We start from the raw sequence: 12,725 nt of genomic DNA, 5'->3' as shown, positions 1-12,725 counted from the left end.
TCCCTCATCTTCACCCACCTATCGCTTTCTCAGCTAACTTCCTCCCAACCCCACCCCCCCTCCCACTTATCTCTCAGACCCCTGCCCACACGCCTCATTCCTGATGAAAGGCTTATGCCTGAAACGTCGATTCTCCTGCTCCTCAGATGCTGCCTGACCTGCTGTGCTTTCCCAGCAACACACTCTCGACTCTGACCTCCAGCATCTGCAGTCCTCACTTTCTCTTCCGTGTGCCTTGTAGATGTCGGGCAAGCTTTGGGGAGTCAAGAGCATTGTTACTAGATGCAGGATTTTTATTTTGTTTACTCATGTGATGTGGACATCACTGGCTGGGCCACCATTTATTGCTTATCCCTAGCAGCCCTTGAGTGGTGGTGAGCTAGCATCTTGAACTGCTGCAGTCCAGATAGACCCACAATGCTATTCAAGCTGGAAATCCAAGATTTCGAAAGGACAGTGAAGGGATGGTGATATATTTCCGGGTCTGGATGATAGATGATTTGAAAGAGAACATGCAGGTGGTGGGCATTCCCATATATCTGCTGCCCTTGTCCATCGAGATGATAGTGGTCATGATTTTAGAAGGATCTTGTGCGAATTTTGCAGTCCATCTTGTAGACAGCACCCACAGCTGCAGTGGTGGAGGGATGGGATGTTTGTGGATGTGGTGCCAATCAAACAGGCTGCTTTGTCCTGGATGGTGTCAAGCTTCTTGAGTGTTGATGGAGCTGCCCCCATCCAGGCAAGTGAGGAGTATTCCATCACACTCCTGACTTGTGCCTTGTAGATGGTGGGACAGGCTCTGGGGACTCAGGAGGTGTTACTCAGCTGCAGTATTCTTAAGCTCTGACTTGTTCTTGTAGCCACTGTATTTATACTGCAAGTCCAGTGGAGTTTCTGATCAATGGGGAAAGTGTGGGATTCAGTTAGGGTAACACCATTAAAGCAAGGAGCAGTTGGTTAGATTATTTCTAAGTGGAGATCATCATTGCATGGCATTTATGTGTGGCATGAAAGCAACTTGCCACTTGCCAGCCCAAGCCTGGGTATTGTCCAGATCTTATTACATTTAAACATGGACTGTTTCAATATCTAAGGTCTCACAAATGGTACTGAGCAGTGTACAATCATCAATGAACACGCCTACCTTTTAAAAATGATACAGCATGGTAACAGGCCCAAACTGGTCCATGCTGACCATGGTGCCCACTCAGCTAGTTCCAACTGCCCACATTTGGTCCCTATCCCTCTAAACCTTTCCCATCCATGTACCTATCCAAATGTTACTTCTGTCACTTTTGACCTTGTGTGGAAGAGACATCATTGATGAAGCAGGTGAAGTTGGTTGAACTCCTCAGCATCCCTGAAGTTGAGATGGCTGACTTCCAAAAACCACAACCATCTTCCTATGTGCCAGGTCTGACTTCAAACAGTGGAGAGTTTCCCCCTGATACCCCTCGATTCCAGTTTTGCTCGGGCTCCTTGATACTACACTAAGTTGAATGCAGCTTTGATGTCAAGGGCTGTTACTCGTACCTCATCTCTGGAATTCAGCTCTTTTGTCTATGTCTGGATCAAGTCTGTAAGGAGTTCAGGAGCAAAGTGGCCCTGCCAGAACCCAAACTGGGTGTCACTGAGTAGGTTATTGCTGAGCAGGTGTTGCTTGATAGCACTGTGGATGACACCTTCTATCACTTTACTGATGATCGAGAGTAGACTGATGAGGTTGTTCAGGGAGCACTTGCTGATAGTGCTGGACAGGTTTGTCCCACTGAGGCAAAGGAAGGACAATAGGGTGAAGGAATCTTGGGTGACAAGGGATGTGGAACATCTAGTCAAGAGGAAGAAGGAAGCTTAAGGTTGAGGAGGCAGGATCAGACAGGGCTTTAGTGAGTTACAAGGTAGCCAGGAAAGAATTGAAGAATGGACTTAGGAGAGTGAGAACTGGGCATGAAAAAGCTTTAACGGGTAGGATTACATCAAACCCTCAGGCAATCTGTACTGTGAGGAACAGGAGGATGGCCAGAGTGAGGGAGGGCCGATCAGGGCTAGTGAAGGAACTTGTGTCTGGAGTTGGAGGAGACAGGGAGGTCCTTAATGAATACTTTGCTTCCGTATTCACCACCAACAGGGACCTTGTCGTTTGTGAGGACAGCGAGAAACAGACTGGTATGGTCAAACCGTGATGTTGGAAAGGAAGATGTGCTAAAAAGTTTGAAAAACATTAAGATAAATAAGTTAGCTGGGCCAGATGGGAAATACACAAGATTACTACAGGAAGCAAGGGAAGAGATTGCTGCGCCTTTGGCGATGAGCTTTGCATCCTCATTGTCCACTGTAGTGCGAGATAATTGGAGGGTGGCAAATAGTATTCCCTTGATCAAGAAAGTGTAAAGGGATAACCCTGGGAATTACAGACCAGTCAGTCTTACATCAGTGCTGGGCAAATTATTGGAAAGGATTCTGACAGACAGGATTTATGATTACTTGGAAAACCATAGCTTGATTCATGATAGTCAGCATGGCTTTGTGAGGGGCAGGTCATGCCTCACAAACTTTATTGAATTCTTTGAGGATGTGACAAAACACGTTGATGGAGGTAGAGCAGTGGATGTAGTGTACATGGACTTTAGCATGGATTTTGATAAAGTTCCCCATGGTAGGCTCATTCAGAAAGTAAGGAGGCATGGGATACAGGAAAATCTGGTTGTCTGAATACATATTTGGCTGGCCAATAAAAGGCAGAAAGTGTTGGTACACGGAAAGTATTCAGCCAGGAACTCGCTGACCAGTGGTGTTCCACAGGGATCGGTTCTGGGGCCACTGCTCTTTGTGCGCTTTATAAATGGCTTGGATGAGGAAGTGGAAGGGTGGGTTAGTAAGTTTGCCAATGACACAAAGGTTGGTGGAGTGGTGGATAGTGTGGAGGGCTGTTGGAGGTTGCAACTAGACATTAACAGGATGCGGATCTGGGCTGATATGTGGCAGATGGAGTTCAATCTGGAAAAGTGTGAAGTGATTCATTTTGGAAGGTCGCATTTGAATGCAGAATACAACGTTAAAGGCAGGATTCTTCACAGTATGAAGGAACAGAGGGATCTTGGGGTCCATGTCCATAGATTCCTCAAAGTTGTCACCCAAGTTGATAGGGTTGTTAAGAAGGCATACAATGTGTTGGCTTTCATTAGCAGGGGATTAAGAGCCGCAAGGTTATGCTGCAGCTCTACAGAGCTCTGGTTAGACGACACTTGGGATATTGTGTTCAGTTCTGGTTGCCTCATTATTGGAAGGATGTGGAAGCTTTAGACAAGGTGCAAAGGAGATTTACCAGGATGCTGCCTGGACTGGAGGTCATATCTTATAAAGAAAGGTTGAGGGAGCTAGGGCTTTTCTCATTGGAGCGAAGAAGGATGAGAGGTGACTTGATAGAGGTGTACAAGATGATGAGAGACATAGTTAGAGTGGATAGCCAGACTTTTTCCCAGGGCAGAAATGGCTATCATAAGGGGGCATTATTATAAGATGATTGGAGGAAGGTTTAAGGGAGATGTCAGAGGTAGGTTCTTTACACAGAGAGTGGTGAGTGCATGGACTCTGCAGGTGGTGGTGGTGGTAGAATCAGATATATTTGGGACATTTAAGCAACTCTTGGATAGGCACCAGGATGATAGTAAAATGAAGGGTATGTAGGTTAGTTTGATCTTAGAATTGGATAAAAGGTCGGCACAACATCAAGGGCCGAAGTGCCTGGACTGTGCTGTATTGTTCTATGTTCTCTGGACATTGCCTGGCACTTGTGTGATGTGAATGTTACTTGCCACTCGTCAGCCTAAGCCTGGAAATTGTCTAGGTTTTGTAGTATTTTGAAATGGACTGCTACAGTCACTGAGGAATCATGAATGGTGCTGAACATTGTGCAATCATCAACCAACATCACCAGTTCTGACCTTATGATGGAGGGAAGACCATGATAAAACAGCTGGAGATAGTTGGGCCTAGGACACTACCCTAAGGAACTCCTGCTGAGATGTCCTGGAGCTGAGATGACTGATCTTCAACAGTTGCAAACATTTCTTTTTCAGGTATGACGAACCAGCAATGGCTTTTCCCCCATTTCCCAGTGACTCTAGCATTGCTTGAGCTCCTTGATGCTAAACTCAGTTAAATACTGCCATGGCAGTCCCTCTCACCTCCCCTCTGGAGTTCAGCTCTTTTCTCCATTTATGAATCAAGGAGCTGATTGGGCCTGGCAGAACCTAAACTGCCCCTTTAGGTCAATGTGAAAGATCCCATGATAAGTAAGACCCCTAAATCAACTAAAATCAAATTGTCCACACATAATCACAATGCCGTTGTGGGATATTGCTGTGCAGACTTAACTTCCATTTTTCCCACATTGCAACATGAACAAACATCAAAGTACTGCATTGATTATAAGGGACTACAAGACATCCATGGTGGTGCTATAGGAATGAAATTATTTCTTTTCCACAGATGGGTAACGGTGTGATGATTCAAATACTGATATTGAACAAGAGCAAGTGATAGTGGACTGGCTACAGTCTGATTGAGACAAATCCTGTCATACCATCACCAACTCAATGAAGCAGGGCTGTTCTATGTTTTCATCACGTACTGGATCATGAGGCTAAGAGTCACTGACATTAATGCACCATGCAGCATAACACAAGCATTTTAGCTCAATCAGCCGTGAAATTAAACACCAACACGTCAACAGATAGAATAAGCACAGAGGTGGAATGCACAAGTGAGTCTCTGCATGTTCAGTGAGGAACCCTTAATTAATTCCACTGAGTCCATTAGAAGCCTGTTACTTAGTGGTAACTGTAGCCATGCAAGGATCTTGCTTTACACCTGGGGAGGGGTGGGGGCTTGTTAAATTCCTGTAACTAATATACTTTCTCAGTTCATCCTCAGGATGGCTTCTTGTTGCTAAACAATAATAACTCAGTACCTTTGGCGTAAAATGTCCTCCGGTGCTTTATAGGAGAATTATCAAACAACATTTAACACAGATCACAAAAGGGACCGTTTCTGGACACGTGTCCAAAGGATTGGTATGGGAGATAGGTTGAAAGTGCAAGTTAGAAGAGAGAGCAGGTGGGGAGTATAGGGAAGGAACTTTCAAGCTTAAAGCTGAGGCTGCTGAACAGAAAGTTGTAATGGTGGTTATTAGCACACTGGTTTTATTGTGGCAGCCTGCTGTGTACTAATTGATGGCTGTGTTTCCCACTTTACAACAATGACTGCACTTTAAATATACTTCATATCTGGGTCATTATGCTGTCAACCACAAATGGAAAAGAAAGTGCTTTGGGATGTCCAGTTGTCATAAAGGATGCTATATAAACTCACATCTGGACTATCCTGGTCCAGAATGGGTCAGGCATTCCTTCAAGACAGTTCATGTATCGATTCATATGTTTATGAGGCTAAGACCTTATCAAGATAAGTCGAGACATTAGATGTATATGTAAAATTGATACTATCTCTGTCAGTGATGTTCATTGCTGTTTCTAATCTGTAGGCTTTATCAAACAAGGCTAAGTTGTATTTACTCTGATTTATAATTAACTAGAAAAGTCTATCAAACAGAAAGTAATTAGTAAACCTCTCACACTTTCTCAAATCAGATTGTGGGGAAGAATCTTGGTTGCTGTGAGTACAGGGTGACCATCTGGTGTATGTCAGGGATTCATCATTAGCTTTAATAGCTGAGGGATACAGCCTGTGAGGTTCGATTAAAATAGTCATTTTCCTCACTTCAAACAATCAATCTGCGTGCTGTGTCCACAGGTCTTCAGCTGCCAGCTCTGGCTCGGTATGGTTCTGGTGGTTGCACCATCTGACCTCCTTCCTGCGGAAATCCCACCTGTTCCCTCATAAGCTGTCCCTGACTTCATAGCCATCCTCCAGTTAGGTAACATATCAATTGGTATGGTGGCTCAGCGGTTAGCACTGCTACCTCACAGTGCTAGAGATTGGGGTTTGATTCCCACCTCAAGTGACTGTCTGTGTGGAGTTTTCATATTCTCCCTGGGTTTCCTCCAACAATCCAAACATGTGCAGGTCAGGTGATTTGGTTATGATAAATTGCCCATAGTGTACGGTGCATTAGTCAGGGTAAATATAAGGTAGCGGGGTGAGTTAGTCTTTGAAGGGTTGGTGTGGACTTTTTGGGCCAAATGGACTGTTTCCATACTGTATGAAATCTAACCTAATCTTCACTGCACTGACCTATAGGCCAAGTAGACCATGATTTCTGGTGACCAGACTAATTGCTCCTGATTCCTATGTTTTTACAATGAATAAACATGTGATCAGGAAATGATTCCCATTCTCCTGAAAGTGAGCTTACCAGGTGTGACAATTTGACAGGGGGACACTCTATGTTCAAAATTTAGATCAGAGTGGTGCTGGAAAAGCACAGCAGGTCAGTCTTTCCCAGCACCACTCTGATCTAAACTCTGGTTTCCAGCATCTGCAGTCCTCACTTTTACCGAGTCTGTGTTCAAACCCTAGTCAGTCCTGGGTTAGCTAGTGCCACCCAGTGGAGTGGAGAAGAATTGCCTCGATTTGATTTGATACCCCTGGACCAATAACTCATGGAATTCTGCTGATGTTCTCTTTTCCCTTGCCCAATTCCTCTGCAGGAAGACAGCAGGATCACATACTGTGGTCAGCCATGATGCCTCTTGCAGCAGAATAGTCCATTCTAACTGTGTTATCAAGACACATACATAGACGAATGCAAACAGATCACAACTACCAGAGAGATGACCAAAGCCTATAAGGATTCATTAGATAGTCATTGGGAACACTGGCTAATGTCTCACCCTTTCTAAATAAGTGACATTGACAAATAGCTGTTAGCTCCAGTTATTGGTGTGGTTATGTTTGGCTCATTCAGTATGGACCAGTGATGGGGTCAAGCTCCTTCTGTTCTGTTTGCCTCAGCACTCACCACTGGGTGTATAACTACCTGTGTGATTTTGATATAAGATGCTGACATGGCCCACAGCGACATTTCTCACCTGATATTCTGCTCTTCACCTTATAAATGATGTGACTGGCCTTTTCGGCACCGGTCTCATGGTATCAGGCAGCAGGAGGCTGAAGTGCTTGCCACTGCCGACATCTTGTGACGATCATGCCATTGGCGGCATATTTAAATGCCAACTGAAAATCACGTCAGCTGCTGCAAGGCCAACAACTGGCCTTCACAGTGTGCCCTTGCGCAGTGTTATCTGAAAGGAAATGGCACAGAAAGGCAAAGTTTGCTCCTTAATTCATTGACAAGGACTTGGGCGTGTGGAAGTGCTGGTCGACAGTGTGATGGAAAGGAGGGCCATGCTACTCACCAGAATGGCTGGCAAAGCCCAGCTGGGTCTGTACAGGGTGCCCAGTGAAATACACAACACAGCAGTGCAGGAAAAGATTAACTACCTTCTAGTCTCCATAAGGGCAAGTGCCACCATCTTCCTTCTGTAACTTCACCCTCACAGGGCCATCATCCACTCTAATTCTACTGCTACATACTCATGTCACCAAGTTCATCAACCACACTGTTGAATGCATCATGTCCAATCAACAGTTCTCATCCACCTCATTCTTCCAAACTACTAACCTTTACTGCCCTCTGCATTTCCTACTCATTCACTGGAGACACCTTTCCTGCCCATGCGTATTCACTAATTGCTTTTCCAACCACTGTCATCATCCTCAATCCCTCCCTCTGCCTTACTATGGGAAAACTGAACCCCCTCCCAGCTCCACGTCTCCACTGCACCCCAGCTGAGAAAGCTGTTATCATTGGTCTGGTTGCACTTGACCTGCAGGACTGACTGTGGCCAACTCCATGAACTGGAAGCTGAGCAGCCCCTTGGCTAACTGTGATGGTAATTCCTGACTGTCTGTAGTCTCTTACCAAGACTACAGCTGTTTGACTTTCACACACGGCTGTTTTGTTGAAGCATATGCAGCATGTTTGCCACATAAAGCTGTTGGAATATGCTGTAGGTGTGACATCAATATAGTACGGAGCTTATAGTAACACGTTCCCATGCCTTTGCCTGTTCAGTGCTCTGCTATGTGACAAGCTACCTGTCTCTCTCTTTGCAGAAAAAACAAAGACCTGATGGGCCAAAGGGCCTATTTCTCTGTTGTAGATCTCTGTGACTCTGAGACTCCATATGTATGCACCAACATAGCTTAAGACCAGAACTAGATGCAATGGTCATCATGACTTTTGTCTGATTTACATCCCACTTGTCTGGCTGTCTATTAGCTTTGATGATTGTTTCTATGAATTGATCAGATATTTTGAGCAACAAGTCTTTGGAGACATTAAACTCTCAGATTTTGATGGTACAGCAATGTCTCATTACTGAAGAGGAACCATGTTCAAGCATTTTGGGTGAGCTTAGGATAGTATGATGGCTCAGTGGTTAGCACCGTTGCCTCATAGCATCAAGGACACAGATGCGATTCTAGTCTTCGGCGACTGTCTGTGAGGAGTTTGCATACTCCCCCCGTGTCTGTGGGGTTTCCTCCAGGTGCTCCAGTTTCCTCCCACAAACCAAACTTGTGCAGGTTAGATGGATTGGCTGTAATAAATTGCCCATAGTGCCCAGGGATGTGCACGCTAGGTGGATCAGCCATGGGAAATATGAGGATGGGGGGGTGAGATGCTCTTCAGAGGGTTGTTGTAGACTTGATGGGCTGAATGGCCTATATCTGCACTGTAGGGATTCTATGACTCTTAAACTAATAGCCCTTTGATTTTGGAAGTGTGATTCTTATGAACTGAACCAGACTGATTCAGGAAAACAGGACCAGTATTCTTGTTTTATGAGTTTGGCCATGATTGAGATACGCAATGCTTAATGCAGACTGAAACTCCTCCCCATCAGCCTATCATCATACCACAAGTCACCTCTTTTACTCGTGTTCAACTGAGTATATTTTCCCACATATTTGATTCCCTATCATTCCTATTTAACAATTCCTGATTCCCGCCATGCTGTCAACGCAATATCCTCATCTTGGGATTCCAGTCACTTCCCAAGGTGAGTGTAGGGGAATGGTGTTAGGAGGGGCAGGTGAGGGAGTTGGGGGCAGGGGGAGTGGAGGGGGAGGCGGGAGGGAGGTGTGAGTGTGCAGAGGGTTTTCATGCAGAGGGTGATACGTGTATGGAATGAGCTGCCACAGGAAGTGGTGGAGGCTGGTACAATTACAACATTTAAAACGTGTCTGGATGGGTATATGAATAGGAAGGGTTTGGAGGGATATGGGCTGGGTGCTGGCAGGTGGGACTAGGTTGGGTTGGGATATCTGGTCGGCATGGACAGTTTAGACCGAACGGTCTGTTTCCGTGCTGTACATTTCTATGACTCTATGACTTGGAACGGCCACCAAGTAGACCCAGGTGTATTTATTGCTCTTCAGGTAGTGCAACTCATTCCTGGAAATTTTACTCTATATCTAAACCTGACCAGTTCTGAAGAAGAGTGACTGATCTTGAAACATTAACTCTCTTTTCTCTCCACTAATGCTACCAAACCTGCTAAGCTTCTTCAGCATTTTCTGTTTTTGTGCTTTACAGAAGTAATACGAGCTTGTATCTCTGGCTGCAAAAAGGCAAGGTAGACAAAGCAGGCAGGGATGCTAGGAGCACCCAGATAGGCTGAGACTGAGTGAGCACAATTAGAGCAAGTGAACGGTTGGGAATGCAGCCCGGTCCAGTCCATGAGCTGGGTCCATCAAGGCTGGCACATGTTGGATGCCAATATCTGTGAACGTGGGGTGCGTGTGGCCATGTCCTGGGATGTGGAGGCTCAATGTCCAACAATGGAGGTCCTTTTGACCAAGTAGTGAGCTGGAGTCATAAGATACCTGCTCTGTCTTTCATGTTGAGATTATTAATGTCTAGCTTGTTCAGTGCATTTGATAAGATAGGAAGCTGAATATTAATGATGTGAGCTGTGGCATTAATAAGTTGTTTAACAAGCCCTAATTGGTAGTTCGCTGTTGCTCAGTGAGAAACTCACCTCATCAATATGCAAATACACAAACGATAACGTGAGTTGCTCCTGATATTTAGATAGACCTCACCAGAGTTTTTGAGCGATTTTGCCACAAATCTCACCGTGGTCTATCTTTCTCAGATCTGCATCAGATTCGTCCAATGACTGCACTTCAAAGAGTATTTACTTGACTGTAAAGCACTTTCGAAAGTCCTGAAGATATAACAAGTTTTCTATAAATGCAAGTCTTTCCATTCTTTACACAGTTTAAGCCTGATAATACAAGGCATAATGAAGAAAGAATTCAAGCAAGTGTGAAAAATTATGGTCGAAAAATTATGAGTAAGGCTGTTTTTTGAGATAGCTAAAGAAAGAGAATGATTTAATGAGAGTGTTCATAAGATTGGGAGAGAGAAATTGGATTCAGACTTTGAGACAATTCATAGGAGATAGAGAGAAAGAATTAATGAGTTTGAGGGAGGGAAAATTAGAAAGAGTAAGAGGAAAGGAGAGAGATTTCAAGGGAGAGAGTTCATGGGAGAAAGAGAATTTGTGGAAGTGTGAAGAAAGAGAGTGAATGAGAGAGAGTTCATGAGAGAGGACAGTTCATTTGGAAGGCTGGAAACCTGTCCTTGTTGTGATTAATCTATTGGTGAATATTAAGACCACACAGTTCCAAACACGCAGATACAACCAGTAAACAGCAGCCTGCAAAGGTCATTGAGCTTGTTTAATAATGAAGGGACTGACTTGAAATGCCAGCACAGATGAGCTGATGTAGTAGAGGACAATTCAATTAAACGTAAAGAATAGCTGGAACTTCTGGGATGGAAAGACCTTTCGTATAAGACTTAACAAAATAGATGGGAGCAGCAAATCACTAGGGACTCTAATTAATATTCCTCACAGGCTATTAACATTCTACGGGAGAAGAAACATTTCAATTCCAACCGGTACAGTATGAATATTACCTGAGATACAATCAGGGAATTCCGATCAAATATATAATAACCTTTCTGTACCTTATCCAGAGCCTTTATGTCATTAGCCTAGATGTCTATCGATTTCTGTCTTGAACCTGCTCAATATTTGGGCTTCCACACACAGCTGTGAGGAGAGAATGGCAAAAGTTTATTACCCTCTGATTGAAGAAATTTTTCTGAATCTTAGTCTTAAATTTATCCCGAGATTATGTCTCCTGGTTTTAGACTCACGAGCCTTCCATCAGGAGTGCCGGGCTTACAGGCCAGTCACTAGCCCTTAAAAGAACAACAGAAAGGAGGACTCGATGCTTCTGAAACAGCATGAGAGAATGTGGGAACCGCAGCTTTGCAAAAAGATTGGATCTGTGTGAGAAGAGCAGAGATGGTGGGAGATTAAAAAAACGATGACAGGGGATCTAAGATGGCGGCGATCTGAGAAGATCACACTGCAGAGCTTCGATTCGCAGCAGGAGCAGGACGGTCCTTTCACCCGCCCAACCCAGGTCATCAGGATTTCTTGGGGCATTGGAAATATTGTGGAGCCCCAAGACACATTTAAAAATTGACTTACCTGTATTTTCAGCTGTCCAGAAATGCCTAAAAAGGGAGGAGGAGCATCCGAGGCCGGGTCTGCAGCTCAGCCTGCAGCAGCCTCGGAGCCGATTACTCTCCAGGACCTGGTGAACCAGCTCTCAAAATCTCACGAGATGTTGGGGAAACAGATTGAAGAGAAGCTGGCTCCAGTGTCTCTCATGCTGCAGAAGCATGAGCAGAAGCTGGGAGACCTGGAGAAGAGGTGGAGGTGGAGCACAGGGTCACAGTAGTGGAAGCTGATGCCAGTTAATTCAAGGAAGAGATCCAAGCCCTGAAGACGCAGGTTCGTAATTTGCGTGACCAAGTGGATGATCTTGAAAACAGGCGCAGGAGTAAAAACATTTGGATCATCGGTCTGCCTGAGAGGGGAAGGTGAGCAGCCTGTGGAATTTGTTGAAGATTGGCTTCCGAAATTCCTTGACTTGGAGACTGGTATGAGAGGATTGAAGATAGAAAGGGTTCACCGGGTCACAGCACGGAGGTCGGGTCTGGGTCAATGCCCTCGTCCTTTCCTGGTGCAGTTCCGTCATTACCAGGATAAGGAGAGAGTCATGGAGGTTTCCAGACTCCAGGGGAAGGATCCAAAGGCCCTAATTTACAAGGGCTCTAAGATCATGTTTTCTCAGGACTTTTCAGTGGCAGTGGTCCAGAAACGAAAATCGTATGATGGTGTCAAGAGAAGATTGAAGGAGCTTGGGATTCAGTGCTCCCTGAGATATCCGGCAGTGCTTCGGATCACCTTAGATAGATCCATGCATCTCTTTGACACATCGGAGAAGGCAAGAGACTTTGTGGACAAACTAACCTACTTTAAACAATTGTAGTATGTATAAATATCATTGCTTGGGTATGCATTTATCATTCTGTAAAAGAAATGGAGGAAATCCGGTTGGAGCTTTGTTTTTCCCCTTTTTTTTCCCTCTATTGATAATAATTTGGTTCAAACTATGTCTCGCGGTGGTTAAGATGTACATTTTAAATTTCTAAGTTAGGACATACCAAAGGATGGGTGGGTATTTATTCCCTTTCTTTTAATAAAAGAATTTTTTTTTATTCGTATTGATATCCTGTGGGGTGTTTATTCTTTTTAGCTTGTGCTTGC

This window comes from Chiloscyllium plagiosum, chromosome 23 (genome assembly GCF_004010195.1).
Source record: "Chiloscyllium plagiosum isolate BGI_BamShark_2017 chromosome 23, ASM401019v2, whole genome shotgun sequence".
Classification (NCBI taxonomy): Eukaryota; Metazoa; Chordata; class Chondrichthyes; order Orectolobiformes; family Hemiscylliidae; genus Chiloscyllium; species Chiloscyllium plagiosum.
Note: the sequence above shows the minus strand (reverse complement) of the source record.